This window comes from Gossypium hirsutum, chromosome A06, assembly GCF_007990345.1.
Source record: "Gossypium hirsutum isolate 1008001.06 chromosome A06, Gossypium_hirsutum_v2.1, whole genome shotgun sequence".
Lineage (NCBI taxonomy): Eukaryota > Viridiplantae > Streptophyta > Magnoliopsida > Malvales > Malvaceae > Gossypium > Gossypium hirsutum.
In genome coordinates, this window is record NC_053429.1 from 124,993,462 (window position 1) to 125,011,707 (window position 18,246).

An 18,246-nucleotide genomic window follows, 5' to 3' on the forward strand; every position below is an offset into this window, starting at 1 on the left:
ATGAACTCTTCAAGTTCTAAATTATTCATCCTTTCAACGTCTTTCCTATTATCAATTTCATCCGTAACGTCAAATTCAGTTCTTGATAATTTCCTCCAATGTCTTCCAATACATTCCAACACTTCAAATCCAATTACAAATTCTATATACGTTCCCAACAATTCCTCCTTTCAATATTTATACGAATTGCGTGCAAATAACCTTAGAATCATATCATCTTCCACAATATCAAAACCTTTGGCTATTATAACTGCCCGACATGCCTCCCATGTCCAAGCTGCTGTCATTTGTGCCAAGATCCATAGTATCCAATTAAGAATCCGAAGTGGCGGCCATGATTACGAAGGCTTATCGTACAAATCCGACATCCCATTTGTCATCCTCGATTTATTCAATCTTCGGTCGATAAAGATCAATATCACAAGCGAGACGGCGTGGGTTCAAGCCGGGGCGACGACGGGGGAACTTTATTATAAGATAGCTGAGAAAAGTAAAGTCCATGGATTCCCATCGGGAGTTTGTACTACGCTTGGCATCGGTGGACACTTTACCGGAGGTGGATATGGGAATATGATACGAAAATACGGACTTTAATTTCAATCGATAATGTAATTGATGCTTGTTTAATCGATGTCAACGGTATGATAAATAGCCGTAAATCAATGGGAGAAGACGTGTTTTGGGCTATCCGAGGAGGTGGTGGAACTAGCTTTGGTGTTATCCTTTCATGGAAGATCAAATTGGTTCATGTTCCCCGTAAGGTCACTGTTTTCAAAGTGCAAAGGACATTGGACCAAGGAGCCACGGATATTGCATATAGTTGGCAACATATTGCACCTAAGCTGCCTAAACATTTGTTTATAAGGCTTCAACCTGAACCTATAACAATTGGCAATGGAATCAAAACAATTCGAGTTTCTTTGATTGGCCAATTCCTTGGAAGAAGTAGAAAACTTATGAATCTGATGAACGAGGATTTCCCCGAATTGGGTTTACAACAAAATGATTGTATCGAAATGAGTTGGGTCGAATCGACCCTTTTTTGGGCCGGGTTTACCAATGGGACCTCCATTGATGTATTGCTTAATCGTGTGGTGGAGAATAAAGTGTTCTTCAAGACCAAATCTGATTACTACAAAAATGTGATTCCCAAACAAGGGCTGGTGTCGTTATGGGAAATGTTGATGGACATAGGGAACATTTTCGTGCAACTAAACCCTCACGGTGGACGAATGGACGAGATTTCAGAAACTGAAACGGCGGTTCATCAGAGATGTGGGTACCTTTTTAAGGTCCAATATACAGTTTACTGGTCGGAGTCCGATGGAGGGATCGGTGCAGCCAAGCGGTACGTTGAAATGTCGAGGAGATTGTACGGTGCAATGGCTCAATATGCGAGTAGTGACCCTAGGGAGGCGTTTCTTAACTATAGAGATCTTGATATTGGTTGCAATGGAAGCAATGATACGGATTTTGGTGTTGCGGAGGTTTATGGGACTAAGTATTTTAACAATAATATCATGAGATTGGCTAGTGTGAAAGCCATATTAGACCCTGAGAGTTTTTTCAAAAATGAACAAAGCATTCCGCCATTGCCATCATCTCATTGAGGTGCTTAGTTCTCACATGAACCTATAGTTGAAACGAAATTTAATTTTCTGAATTTTCTTAACTTCTTTGGCCATATGCATGAATTGACTTCTTTCCTTTTACTTTTTGTTATTGTTGCTTGAAACTAAAACCAAATTGTTGGCGCTTTGGACCACAGTAGCTAGGTTAGAAAAGTCATCGAGATTAAATTATATATTTTTATAAGAATTAAAATATAATTTTTCATTTATATTGGTTTATATTATTATGGGTTTTAAAAGAATTAAATCAAATTTCTAGCATTTGGGGGTAAACTATAATTTTATAATAGATTAACTTAGGATTTTATAAATTTTTGGATTCTAAAAAAGGAATTTTCCATTTTAGGGAGTAGGGTCTCTACTAGCCCCTCCTTTCGCCCTTGATTGTTAGGAGTGATAGTTATCAATCCCGAACATGAATTGTAAAGCAGAAAATATTTAAAAAAAACGTACTCAAAATGTTACCTTGAATTTTTTTTAAATAATATCTATTCTTTTTAACATAATACTTAGAACTATCTATGGCCTCTCCCCAACCTATAAATTGGTGGATAATGCGATTAATCGCACTCAAACCAACGTCCTCCTACATTAATAACTATGTTCATACCAATTATAAAGTTAAGACTCAATTGACTTAGCTTTTATTTCTTTAGCGTGCTTATGAATTTAATGGAGCAAACTTCATTGTTCAAGTTCTGAATTTCAAAGGATTGAGAATTTTTTCTATTGAGAATAAATGTTTTAAAGCCTTTTCAATTTTATATGTTTACAATTACAATTTCTTGCCTTAATGTTTGTATCTTGTACACATGTCTCGGATTATGAACATAACCGTTACTTTGAATTATCTATTTAACCATACAATTGAATCAGAATTTGATCAAATATATGCCCTTAATTCATATACACATCTCTCAAATTAAGAATGTAATTGATTGAATTTTCCAATTAATCCTAAAAATTACAAATAATTATTTAACCTTCTACATTCTGGTGCAAGAAATATAATTGAGAGATGAATCAATTTAAAGAAACGACAAGACTATATTAAGAAGTTCTTTCTTTGATATAAAAACTCAAATCAAAATAATTAATGCTTATTTTGTACTTCATAAAAACACAAGAATGTAGAAAGATAATAGTTCAGTTTCAGCAGCGATTGATTTAGTCGATCAAGAAATAAATTAAGCTAAGGATTGAAGAACAAATTTCATTTCGAAAATTTTATATAGGTTTCTTTTGGCATTCTTCAAATTTACCTAAATTTTATTTCATTTCGCTTGGTTGATCACTAGGTAACCACCAATTTTTTAGTGGGAATGCTTTTATATTTAAGAGGAGATTACTAAGGCATAACAATCATGTACTTCCTCAACAAAGGGAATGTTAGATTAGTACTGCGCTTGATGATAATTGGCGTCCTACCTAGCCGACCGCACGAGCAAGCCACCACTTATACTATCGGTGACATGACACTACTAGACATGAGGCTTTCCCTCTATAAAAACCCTAGGGAATGATAAAGAACGGATCTTTTGCCTTTCTGGCAACCTTAAGCTCTTATCCTTAGCACTTAGTCTCCCTTACCTTCCCAACTCCCTTTGCTTGCTTTTGCCTAACTTCGACTCTCTGTCTGTCTAGGTGAATCAACCTCTTTGTTTCCACTACCCCACTCCTATCTCTTCTTTTGTTGAATAATTGTATCACATTAGCCAAATATGAAAATTTTAAATTTTATTTTGAAATTCAATTTTTTGCTAGAGAAATTCAATATTTTAGAATGCTAGCATTTTAAAAATCTCTAAATTTTTGGAATTCCTTATCCAAATACACTATAAATGAATTCCTTATTCAAGGGTCAAGCTATGCATCCAAACTCAAAAGTCTGCTCAAAACATGAGAGGGTTAGGACAAAAGTATAATGCCAAAAAAATGGGCTTCGGCGAAAAAAAGTTAATTTAAAATATGCATCAAGCTTGAAATCCAACACTCAAAACTCGAGTTCGACTTGTTTTTGAGCTTTTATTGTAACACCCCAAAATTGGCCTATACGTTATGGCATATCTAGAGAAGCTACCATGATACTCTTTGAAAACCAAGAAATTATTTAGGCTTGTACAAATAACGTCAGATTTCAATGAAAACTATTCTGGTTTATTTTAAGTGAAAATATCCTTCTTATTTAATTTGTTAATTCTGTCGACTAAATTTATACAAAATGCTCTTGTTTGCAGCGGAACTCTTAGTTAAAATCAGTTTGCAAAGCACGAGTCGTATTTTGAAAGTCCAATGTTTTGCTGATATTGAAAATTTGATTTAAAAACAATAAACGGCTTAAAACAACAAATAGAAGTCCAAAACCAAAACAACCCCAAAATGTTCAAAACAGTCCAACAAAACTAAAACAGAGTAAACCAAATTTTAAAATAAAATAATTAACATAAAATGTTTAACCAAGCTCCCGTCGCACCGACCAGTCCTAAGTCTGGGGGTTACCTGAAAGTAAACAGACAGAGGTGAGCTTTCGAGCTTAGTGTGTAACTTATAAAAAAATAGAACCACAGGTTTAATTTCAAACATACTTTCAAATATCATTCAGACATATTTTATAACAAAAGCAGAAACAAACCATATCATATGCAGACTTACAATCCTACCCCCATCTGCTACACACCATCTCCGACCATCCCTACACACCATATAAGCTATTAAATACCCATCCAGCCCCACACACCGCTTAGTTTCAGTATGACACTTTTTATAATATTTATAGCAAAACTGTCAAATCAATAGGCGGTAATTCTCTAGAAAGAGATATACATGTGGCTGAGCCACCAGATACGGCAGATAAATTAAACTACTCACCCTTCCTCCATAAACATATTTTCCACCCCAATGCACATGCAGAACTAACATATATCATATATGTATATGAAATACATGCTTTTTATAACAAATTTAGTCCATGCTTAGCAAATAACATATCATATTTACATAATATAGATCAAACCCAGCATATAGTTTATTAGTCATGCGTAAATAACTCGTATTTAGCGCTAATAGAACATCAGAAATGAGCTTATATTAGTAACTGAACCTAAACATGTTTGGAAACGTGCAAACCGATTGAAAGACTAATATGTTGTCTATCAAGTCTAATTGGGAAGATGTTTGTCTTGGGTATCGGAGCGAATGACTCCAAAAGATAGAGACATAGATGTGACCGACTGGACTAACAGTACATTCGACTGGACCCAAGAAGAATAAATTTTGAATCTATTTATGGATTTATTCACTGGTAACGTTCATAATTTGACATACTTAAATCCTGAGCAGATGATGGATTATGTATGCATGATTCATACACTTTAATGTAATTAAAAACCTTAGTTCGAATAGATAAGGAATCAAAAGCTGGTACGTAGAGTGTATGACTTCTACAGTATGTAGCGCCATTCACAACAGTGGAATTCATAGCCTGGGACATGAGTAAATGATATCCTCTCATTGGCATTACATGATTGATGAAAATTAAATATGGTCATGGGTCGTTCATCTTTGTGATGGATGACTTGATTACTATTTAATAGTAATTGACTTTTTATGAAAGAAGATGTAATAATTACCATGAGATAAAATATGATCATATTGGGAGAACGAATAGTACCCCAAAGAGATTAAGGATATCCTATGAGGGTAACACACTTATGATAAGGTCATTGGACAAGCACAGATCGAGTTGCTTTCTTAATGATATGTGGTTGGTAAGAGTTCAGACATGATATTATAGTAGAATGACTTCGTAATTAAATGGGTTTATAATTAATAGGCAAAAATGGAGAAATGGGAAACATTTGGAGATGATTATGGTTTTTTTCCAAAATAAAAATGAAAATGGAGAAATAGAATCATTTGGAAATTAATATAGTTTTCTCCTAAATGAAAATGACCTGAGAATGAATTTATGTTTTTCGAATTAAATGAAGTTCGAAAATGGAAATAAATCATTTGATCATAATGAACAATTAAACGAAGAAATATTATATATATTTTATCATAAATTCTTTTACGATAAAGTTTTATGATTTTAACAAAACTAGAATTGGGTTAAGAAAATTATTTAATTAGAAATATATTAAAGTTTTTTAAGAAATAGAAAGACAATTATTGGGTTAGATCAAATTATAAAGTATTGGGTTAAAAACCCGAGAAATACTTATAATTGGGCCCGATATGGTGTTAAAGGGGTGAACGACAAACCCTAATAATATTAACTAGTGTTATTGCCCCCTATACTCTTGTTAGATTAGGAGTTTATTTTTCTAATTGAAATAAACTTCTACAATGCAACAAATCTTCTACCTTCTTTTCCTATAAATAGATGGTACTAATAGGGTTATTTATACAACTTTCAGATATAATTATTTTACCTGAAAATAGAGACATTTTTATTCTCTAAGAATTAAATATATTTTTCGAAATAATGATTCTATCGGTTTCTATTTGAAAAGAGAATTTTCATTTTCACATTAAATAAAGAAAAATTATTTCTAATTTTGTGTTTGATTCGAATCTTTCAAGACCCACACTCGAAATAGTTCGTGGTACAAGAATAGTAAAAAATATCATTTTGTTGAAAGTCGAGAACAACAACGATCATTCTATCTAAAAACACAAGTGTGAATTCTGTCTAGGACTTATTGCTATAAATATCAAAAACTAAATCGATATTTAAAAAAAATATTTCACTATGTAAAAAAATTATTTTCTAACCGAATTTTTTAAAGAATTAAAACTGGGAGCATATAATAGCTTGCACCAGACTGGGACGTTTTGAAAACGGGCCTACTTTTACCAAAAAGATGGTACTGGGGCTCTTTCCAAATTGGCAAAATTGGACTGAATCCAATCATCGTCGCAATCATTATTCTGACTCATCGTTCCAGGTGACATTAAATGGCCCAAAGCATTCATATTTATGGCATTTATTTCCTTTTTCGTTTCGTCGGAATTTGTCTCATTAAAAGCAACTCTCCTTCTGCCTTTGCTATTATTGCTTTTTAAAGCTCATTACTAGCAGAGCAAGTTGTTCTTGTAGCTCTCCTACTGTCATAGTTATGTCATTTGTGGTGCCTTTGGAGGTATCAACTCCATCTTTCACACTTAGAGGCTAGAGCTATTATTAAATTTGTACATAATAATATTATCATAAAGGTGTTTATATTATTATATTTTTTATTATATAAAATCTAAGAAAATACATAATTTTTTTCATCGTTTTTATTATTAAATTTAATCTAATGTTAATATCCCTTTCTTCAATGAATAAAAAAAACCACTTTTCTTGGTAAAAAAATTTATGGAGACTCGTATGTTAGAAGTTAAATTATATTTTGTTACATTTACTCAAAAATAGTCATTTTTGTTTGTCTCAAATTATATTTTAGTTACTTATGTTTGAAATGTTACGTTTTAGTCACTTACGTTATCCTGTTATGAAGTGGTCACTTTGTTGTTAAGCTCTATTACTTCCCTAACGGCAATCTTACTTGGCAGTACAAATGGGTTTTAAATTCCAACTAAGACGAGAATAGGTTTTTAATTAAATAAATTTAATTAATTAAAAATTATAAATTAATTATACCTTGAACTGGAAAAGAAAAACCATTCATCTCCGTTCTTTTAGTTTTCTTTTCCATTTTGATTGAAAAAACTATTCTCATCCTAGTTGGACATCTAAGTCGACATTTAAAACCTATTTGGACTGCCACGTAGGATTGTCGTAGGGAGGTAATGAAACTTAACGACAGAGTGACTACTTCATATCAAAGCAATAACACAAGTGACTAAAACGTAATATTTCAAACATAAGTGATGAAAATGTAATCTGAAGCCAACAAAAGTGACTATTTTTATAGTTTACCCTAAAAATTTTATCCATTTCTATTGTTAAAAGCTAGCATAATTGACAGAATAACCAGACAATTACACATAAAATACTACATATACTTCATGCTGACATATAAAAATTAATTTTTAACAGTAAAAATAAATAATTTTTTTAACAGGATAACTATTTCTTCTTTCGTTCTGATGTAGCTTACATTAATTGTGATAACTTACATTAATTAACTAGTGAGGTGGGGCAGACAAAATACTCACAAAGCCATATGGGATCCAAAGGAGACCTCAATTCCTTGACAATGGGAAGGGAACGTCAGCAATGTAGGTAAATTGAGTTATTGACTCGAGGTAGGTAGCAATTAATTAATCATTGGGAATTGGCTGGGCTGACAATAAAGCATCAATTGTACATATCTCTAGACAGCCAAAATTCAGAAATTTTGCTATATGTGTTTTTTTTTTATTCTGATACGTACAACAGAATCCCTCTGTAATATCTTAAAAGATCATATAGTATCATTTACAAAATAATAAAAATGATATGGTGATTTTTTTAAGTTAAAATATGCTACAAGTCTCTATATTTTTTTTAAATTTAAAATTTAGTTTCTTTACTTTTATTTTTATTTTTAGGTATTTAATTTCTCAACTTTTTAAATTTTAAAATCTTGATCCAATAGTTAACTTCCTTAAACAATTTTCTTCTAAATTCATTGGATTCATAATCTGAAATAAAGATATACTAACTTCAGTAACCATGCAACCAGAAAAATGATGTTGTAATGAAACCGGTTTTTTATAGAATATTGGGTTTAAATTTTTACATATGAAAAGTAGTGGGGCTAAATGATTGAAGAGTAAAGGGACTTGAAGCACAATTTAACCTTTTTTTTAATCCAATAAACACATTATATTTCGATTAAATCTAAAATTGAGTAAGGACAAATCTAAAATTAAATATTTTTTTAAGCACAAATGAATCTGCCACCTATTCTCATATCACTAAGATTTTCCCACTATCGCACTTACGTTTTTTTTTTTGTCTAATCGACATCACTTTGTGGTTTACATTAAGCGAGTGGACAATGATGTCCATGTTTATCCCTAGATTGTTTACTACAGACACACGAAAATGTCAACATTGCTATCAAGAAAGGTAGATAGGAGTTGCTTGCCTTGAGGGTTAAGTAGCTTGTTAATGCTCATGGTACGTTCTGAGTTTTGTTAATTGAGTTGGAGCAGTTCCACCTCCGTGGTTGATTGTGCCCTTAGCTACGCATGCTCTAGGTGATTAAGATATTCTAGAGTTAAAGCTTGGTCGGAGATGACATTAGCTAAACTTTCAAGCTGTTAGTGAGGGTAATGCCTTGTCACGGTAAAGCTGTGATAAGCACCGATATTTCGATATGAGATGTTTCAATAGGTATTAGAAGGGTGAACAAGAAGTTTGGTAATGGACATTAGTGAGGCTCGTGCAATGGGGTCTTCGAAAGTCATCTTTAACATCGAAAAGAGGGGTATTAGCTTCAATAGTGGGATTCATGGCACCAATTGTTTCAATCATTTGAGACAGAGATGAGATAAAGAGATTGTGCGCTAAGGGGTGCCAAAGCTTGTGCTTCAAGGTGTTGTCCGATGCTTAAGTCAGATAGAGGACACTTGTAGGCTTAGGAGAATATTTAGGCAGAGTATAAATAACACATGAGCTCATACTTGAGGATAGAGCCTCTCCTTCACCTTGTATCCTATCCAAGATTGTTAGTTCCTTCTAAGGTTTATGCTCTTGGGGATTCGTAGGGACCAATTCGTGGTCAATGGAGGCGCATGTCCGTGGTTTGTCATTACTGTGCCTTCAACCACTTTGCTGGCTTTGCCATCTCACTTGAGTCTGCTTACAAAATTGCACCTGAGTACAAATCCTTAAATGAATAATGATAATTGTTTTCTCAGATATGTTCTACCTAGAACAAGCATATCATGTATAAGAGTTTATACTTGCTAAGGTACAAATCAATTGCAATCGCATTCTCCATAAGTAGCCGCAAAAAAAGGTATTCAACTATCCTCATAAAATTAAAATAAAAATTGAGATCTTCAAAATATTTTATAGTTAGCATTATTCAATCTCTTTAAATAATGAAATTTAAATTATATTAAAAATTTTCGATTTGATTTAATGTGATTTGACTGTACACAATTATACATCATAGATTGGTCATAAATAATCTCCAAGTATCACAATACAAATCTCTTCTATGCTAGAATACTCATCCCTATTATTTAAAAACTATTTATTTATTTTCTCGAGATTTTATAATAATAATAATAAACTAAGCTCTAAATATGTATATAAAAATATCATGTCTAATGGTTTGTCGGTTGGCTGGTTTAATAAATTGCAAATGGAAATGTAAGAACACAGCAGAATAGGTAAAATTTTGTTATTAGACCATATACTTTGCATACATTGTGAATTTAGTATTTATACATTAATTTTATTAATTTTAGTTTTTATATTTTTGAATTGGTCAAATTTAGTTCTGACCAAACAACGGAAGCTAAATATGTTTAGTTAAATCTATTATTAGTCATTTATTATGTATAAAGTTGTAGATTTAGTCAATATTTTTCAATTGAATCATTCTTAGTCACTATATATTTCGATTTTCAAAATTTCAATTTCTTTTCGAGTAATCGTGAAAATAACAAACTGACATGACTTACACATGTGACAACATGTTTGCCACATCAAAATTTTGAAAATAAAAAAATTAATGAATTCAATAAGAACCATTTGGTTTGAACTATAATTTTAACATTCTAAAAGTACATGAACCAAAAATAATCAAATTAAAGTATAAAAACTAAATTTACGACTTACGGAAAGTACAAAAATTAATTGTAGAATTTAACCCTAGAGAATAGGATCTTCCGACTATGATGGCATTGAGGATCGTACTCTCACATTGAACTACACTAGATATCGGTTCAGTTTGATTCGGCTTAGATTTTTAAATTTTTTAAATTACCATCATAATTTGATTTTATTCTTAATTTTTTTCAGTCAGATTTTTATTTTTTTAGATTTATTTCTTGTTGAGCCATAAATCGAATGCCATTACTTTACTACAGAAACGTGTCATTGACAGCCTGTACAGTTTTATTTAATTTATTTTTTTGGCTATTCCAGAGGCCTACCTAATTCAGACCTTTTGTTTTCACTAAATTATTGTAATTTTTAATTATAAAAAGAAAAGAAAATCGGATTTTGAGATTAGAGGTGTTGGTAGGTTAGGTTGAGTTGAGTCTATGCGAAGTATTTAAATCAAGTTTTTAAGCCTTGTTTAGATTTGATCTGAAAAATGAGTTTATTTATTTGCTCTTAAGCCCGGCCCAATTGGAAAAAGGTAAACTCGAGCACGATTTTGCCAGCCCATATTTAATTTTTTAGATTAGTTTTTACTTAATTTTTTTTAAATATAATACACTAAATGCACTAAAAATAGCTAAAATAAAAGTTTTCTAACACATTGAAAAGTATTTATATAACACAAATAAATATAATAAATAGTTTTATTGTATTAAATATAATTTTTAAAATTTTTTATTTTGGGTTGGATTATTTATTTGAATAAGTTATTTTTTAGATTTTGGGTAATGAGTTTAATTGTTATTACATTAGTGATTTAATATAAATATAAATATATATAATTATTATTTAACATTTATAATTAATATAATGTTTTTCATAACATAATATATTTGAGCAGGGTTGGGCTGGGCTGGGCTTAGGCTAAAAAAATCTTGCCCAAGGCCCGACTCATATAGAAAACCAACCTTAAATTTTAACCAAAATCATTTTCCGATCCACATATTTTTGTCTACACCCTCTTATTTTTCGAGTGAGCCTTCGAGCCTAAACAGGTGAACAGGCCCTGAACAAGTGTAGTTGAGATAAAGTTCAATTCTAAAAAAAAAAATTTAAACCTGAGTTTGAGTCTAGCTCAAGCAAGCTCGTTTAAAAGGCTTGTTTTACTATTTAAAAAATCATAAAAAAATATTTTTACTTAACTTTAATTATATAAACAGTAAAATAGATCAAGTCGATATTGAAAATATAAACTCAAGCCTAGGTCACTGTGAGTTGGACCGGGCCACTCGACTCATGTACACATTTGCAAGTGTTCAGATCTCTTATTTTTAATAGAATTGTGAAAGAATTTGAATTCCAATCATTTGGTGATGATGATTTTTTTCGGGTATAATCAATGTATATTTATGTCCATTTTACGGTCCATGAGATTATTTTTTTTAGGACTCGTGGTTACCCCTTTCAACAATATTATCTTTAAGCTTTGAATCTAAATTTTCCTATTAAGAATGCAATATGCCTTATCACTGCTCTTAACATTTGTTAGTGATGATGATATGATTTTGTGTTCACTTTGATAATTAATTGCCGCAAATTTGATTTGAGATAACACAACCTCTATATTTGTTGAGATCAGAGGTGATGTCGGGAGGAGGGGGTTGGTAGTAGCCTTAGCCCCTCCTAAGAATGAAAACAGAATCAATTTAGTCCCATTAGAAATATTAAGATTACAAATTAATCTATATTAAAATTACACTTTAATCCTTGAAATATAAATAAAAAAATTTGTTTAATCCTTTCAAAAATGATAGAATTATATATTAATATATGATAAAATTTTATTTTAATCTCTCAAAAATTTTAGTAAATAAAATTACATTTGTATATTTTATTAAAATACAGTCTAAAATCTTACTAATTAATAGGGTAAACTATAGAATCAGTCACCTAACTATTAGCATATTTCTGTTTTGGTCACTCGACTAGGGAAAATTTCAATTTAGTCACCAACATTTTAGATGGTTTTTATTTTTGTCACTCTTCGTTAAATAGAAGTGATGATGTAGCCTTTTTCTAATTGGTATAATAACACGTTTAGTCCCTAATATTGACACATTCTATCAATTTGATCCTAATTCTAAATAATTTAATAAATTTAATCCTTCTTATTTACAAATTCTATCAATTCGATTCTCAAACACATATAATTAATTATAATTATAATTATATGTAAACAGATATAATAAATCTTGATAAATTTAAATGTAAATTTGTGATTTTAATAAAACAAAAACTCAGAACCCCCAAAAGTCAATAAATTTGTGATTTGTATAAACTTTATTCATGATCGTGCTAATAGCATTCTCGCCTAATTTTCCTATGAAACCTAACAAATAAAAAAGAGAAACGAAAAAGCTTCCTATAAGCATTTTTCAAATCATCATCTTTTGCATTATTATCAACTTGAAGAATCGTGTAATAATTTACACCTATATATCTAAGAATAAAATTTATTGAAAAACTTATCTTAATCTAATTTATTTGCATTTTATTTAGAAAATGATGTAAATTATTGGGGTCTTCGGTTGATTCGTGACACAAATGATAACATCATAAATTTGTGGATAATAATGGGTAACCCCCAATATTTTAATAATAACAACTAATATTTTAGTATTTTTGTCAATTTAGTCCAAAATGAAAATTGAAAAGTAACAAAGCAACAAAAAATGATTTATCACGTTTCATCATTATTTATTAGATTACTTTGAAAATTAATTACTTTAAAAACAAAAATTGAAAATAGAGAAAAAGGAGAAGTGTCTTTTTGTCTTTGACGCGCTAATATGACAAGTAGACAGAGACGATCAAATCATTTGAAACCAGATATTAATTTCTAATCAAATAAAGATCCCCTTGTCGCAAATAATATTTTGGGTAAATTTCAACATTACTCACTAAAGTATGACTAAGTTTTTGTTTTGGTCATTTAACTAACAAAAGTTACAATTTATTAATATTCTTTATTTTTTTTTGGTCACTGACACATTTCTAGTTTGTATAATAATAATTTTAGTCCTCGATTTTTATACTTTCTATCATTTTGACATGATTATTTATAAAATGATAAAAATTGAAATTCTTTTTTATAATTTAGAAATTTCTAAAAATTAAATAAAAGTAGATAAAAATTTCAAAAATATACAAAGTGAGAGAAAATGAGGGAAATTTTATTTTTAAAACCTCCAAATTTTCTTTCCATATTATTTGTATAGAAATATCTAATACTCATTCTTTAAAAAACTATAGAAAAAATAAAAACATTAACCAAAATTATTAGGTCTCTATTTTTTACCTATTTTGTTGCTTGACATAGCTTTTTCATTATAAGAAAAGAAAAAAATTTATAAGAAAAGAAAAAAAAATTAGAATATAATTTTTTTTTACAATCTGAGTTTTGAAAAAAAATTGAATGAATTGAAAAAATTTGTATTGAGTTTGAAAAAAAATTTTGTGGTATATTTTTTTTTGGCTAAAAATGGCATTAGTTCGATTTAACAAACCTCTATAATATTAGTTCTGGATATTTTTCAAGGGCATGGAATCAACTTGATGATAGTATTAATTTGGTTCCAAGAAACACCAAAGAAACATGTAATGATCTAACATTTTTTGGAGTGTTGTTCTATTTTTAATTTGTTATTGGATTCTATTGAATGATAATTTTCTTTATTTCCCTTACATATTAGTTCTTCAACAACATGTTCAAGATTTTATTTTTCTACAATTTTTTCATATAAAATTTTCTACTTTTAAATAATTTTGAGTTTTTTTTTTTATAATTTTTATATAGAATCAGGGTAAATTTGACATAAAGTATAAAAGCTGAGGACTAAAATTATTATACCAACTAAAAATGTGCCACTTAGCACTCGTGTGACAAAAAAAAACCAATTTTGAAAACATTAGCAACCAAATTGTAACATTTATAATTAAGTGACCAAAGCAAAAACTTACTATAATATTCTTCGGTATGGTACAATTAAGGGGGGTTAGTACTTATACACACTATGGGGACATATCCACATCAAACACGCACACATTATGTTCAAAGGGAGCTTTTTCCTTTTTTTAACATTAACGACCACCATGTTTAGGTTGGATCAAATACCACGACCTGAGGTCAAAAAGGGTAAGAATGATGTCTTTAGATTGTTGCCCAGAATGAGTGTGTTGCATTTAAGGTTGTGCTTAAATGTGAGCATGATTGGAGATATATAGATGAGAATAAGGTCTTGGGGACCCAATAGGTGGACGACCATGTTGTCAGCTCCACAATTGATTCCTAGTGCAATGACACGACGACGGAGGATATGAAAATTGAGTAGTTTGGAATAAGAGTTATTAGTGTCGATAGTTGTGGGCAAAGACGGAGCCCAACGCTTGGCAAACATGGTGAGAACTAAGGAACAAGGCTAGAAGTATAATAAATAAATTATTATTTATAAAATAAAATTAAAAATAAGAAAGAGTTGAATTTGGTTTAAGTCTTGTTTGTGGTTTTTTAAAATAGTTTATTTATAAAATTATCATTTTAATAAATATATCATGTTAGAAAAAGAGGAAAATAGATTTTCATTTATTTATAATTTTGTATGCATTTTTAAAAAATCTTATTTTTATCAAAGAATGAAGTTTTATTTTTTTTAATTTTAAAACTTTAAAATTAAGATTAAGTTGACATAATATGTAAAGTTGAGGGTTAAATTTATTGATTTTTTAGAATTAAGACCAAATTGATAAAACATGTAAATATTAAAACACTAAATTTGTTATTATGCTAATGAAAAAAGAGTCACGTCAACACTCCAATAATGATCAAAATATTAAAATTTAATAATATTAGTAATTAAAATAGGAATTTTTGAACTTGTATGACCAAAATAAAAATTGGTGATTATTTACACAGTTTACCCATTATAATTGAAGTTTTGATTTTTTTAGCTTTTAATATTTTGATTATTTTATTCAGAAAAGGACAAAAAATAATGGGGAGGCTTTCATTGTTAAGTGGAGGGGGGAGTTTGATAAGATAGAAAAAGAAAATTAAATTAGGGGTATGGTTTCAAGGAAAAAAAGTAAGTAAGTAAAAAGAGGGGAGTCTCTTTTGAAAGTAAATTCGGATTAAGTTTTAGTTCAAATGATATAATTGTTATTACATTAAGAAGGAGAATGAGGGTTTCAGTATGTTTTTCTTCTTTTATTTAAGGGTCGAAAAAGTTTTAGTTCAATTAGTACTGTTGTTATTATAGAAACAAGGAGGCATGTTTTTCTTCGATTCAAGGGTTGAAAATGTCTTAGTTCGGTTGGTACTAGAGGACATGGATTTGAGCATTTTTTTCTTTAATTTAAAGATTAAAAGAGAGATTATGAGAAATTTTATCATACACGTATACATGTGAAAATCACATATTTAGAACAAATAAATGTGTTAAAAAATAACCTACAATAAAAAATGAAACGTATGATTTGAAACTAATTAATAATATCACATGAGATATGTACGATATTACAATAAAAAAAGATTAAATTGTGACTAAAATGAAATTTAAAAATAAAAATACATCAAATTAAAAATACTACATGAATACAATTATTTGAACCAGTTTTCTCTATATTTAAAATATTTTTATTTCATTTGATAAAATTTTAATAATTTATTTAATTGAAACGAAAAAATCGATCAAACTATGAGCTCGACACCCAATTGGTTCGACTATCGGTGTGGTTCTGAAAACTTTGATCAAAATCACAAAGCCAAAATGATCACACTTGTAGAAAAAGCCCGATGAGAGGAAGAAGAAAGAAAAATATATATATATATATAAGTAATGCAAAAAATGATATATTTTGTCTTTTTTTGTCGCATGTCAAATTTTTTAATAGATTTAATGGTTTGTCAAACAATTGAACTAGCAACGTGCCAACTTAGGAAAACAAATAGTTTAGGTACCAATTGTGACCACAAAAATGTTTACATACCAAAATGATAAAAACATAATAGTTTAGGTATCAATTTGTAGGTTAAGTATTTTTCTTTGGCATTATAACTTATTTAGATCTTTAACTTTACAGAAAAAATCATTTTAGTCCTCTATTTAATTTTTCGTCTTTTTTAACCTTTAAACTTGTGCTTTTGTTAAATTAGCCCAAAACGAATGATAAAAAAGTTAAATAGCAGTTAACTTTGCTGACATGGTATCTACATGTCAATTCAAATGCATGTGATGTTAACAATTAATTAATTTTTTAAAAATTCAAAAAAATGGTAAAAATTTCTAAAAAATAAAAAAATAATTAAAATCATTTTAAAATTTTTGTAAAAAAACAAATATTATAATTTTTTTAAAATTTTAAAAATATAAAAAATACATTTTTGTTCTTTTTTTTTTCTCGTTTCCTTTCTTTCCTACATTCTTTATTTTTTTTTTCTTTTTACTTTCTCTTCTTTCCATCTTTCTCTCTTCTTTCTTTAGCCATTCGGCCTCCACTGATCATAAGCCTCTAAAGTGATGCTCCTTGTCCTCCACTCATGTTTTCCGGTTTAGATTTCCTCAAACCCAAACCAAAATCTTCAAAAAAATCGAATAAAAAGAAACTTGATCCGTCGTCAGATCGGTCTCATTTTCTAGTATGATGCTCTTCACCATCCAAGGAAGATTTTCCTCAATGGGATCGTCAATTGGTCATCTCAAACCAATCCAAAACGGTTGTGTTCTCTCCTTTTCTTCTTTTGCAAAATCTTTGGTTAGTCTCGATTAGGGCTAACTCATGTTTGGGGTTGTGTTTTATGGCTCGAGGATGGGGTGGGTTTTGGTTAGTCTCTATAATGCTTTTCAATTTATTGATTTCTATATTCACTTGCCGGTGGTTATGTGCTTGTTTTCTGCATGAAAGGTATCCAAGAGAAATGGAGAAGTTCAAGATGAGGATTTGAAGAAGGAGCCATGAGTTTTTCAAGTTGATCTTCATATATTCTTGTATTTGTTGTTCATCACTAATTTATATCATATTGGTTATTATGTAAAAAAAAATGTTGAAAAAATTCAATCAACTGAAAACTCACAATTGGAAACTACTAGATAGAATTTTTCTTTAAATAGCAGGGGCGAATATGGGGTGGCAGGGCCCGGACCCCCTAAAATAGAAAATTTTCTATTTAAACCCTCTAAAATTTTTAAAAATTTAAATTAGTAAAAATAAAATTGTACTTTGACCCCTTAAAAATGATAAAATTTTAATTTAATCGTTTAAAAATTATAAATATATAAGATATTCAAATGATGAAATTACATTTTTACTATTGTAAAAATTACAATTTAATTTTAGCCCCTAACAAAAGTTTTTGCCTTCACCTCTGTTAAATAGTGTAGAAAATGATAAGTAGAGAGGATTTATTTATCACTTAATAAAGAATAAATTCAATTTTACTTTATTTCATTAAAGATTATATTATGTTTTATCAAATAATATAATCAATAATATACCAAATAAATTTTATAACTTAAATTTAAAATTGTATTTTTCTGTACTTATTTCTTTCATCACATAATTTTTTAGTTTATCAGCCTAACTCAAACTTTAACTATGGTTTGAATTTTTTTATTGTTAAGACTCAATCTGTATAGATATTATTGTCAACACAAGATAACGTGAATTTAAGTGTGCTAAAATATATTATGAGTAGATAAATTTTAATTTTCCATGTGTTTTATTGAAAAAATTACAGCTTCCGATAGAAATATCAGAGAAAAAAAGAACCCTTATTTCCATAAG

The 18,246-nt window shown here is 29.5% G+C and overlaps 1 pseudogene; it reads left to right on the forward strand.

Moving 5' to 3' along the window:
* LOC107934636 (berberine bridge enzyme-like 7) lies at positions 1-1,610 on the forward strand (annotated as a pseudogene).
* The last annotated feature ends 16,636 nt before the right edge of the window (positions 1,611-18,246 follow it).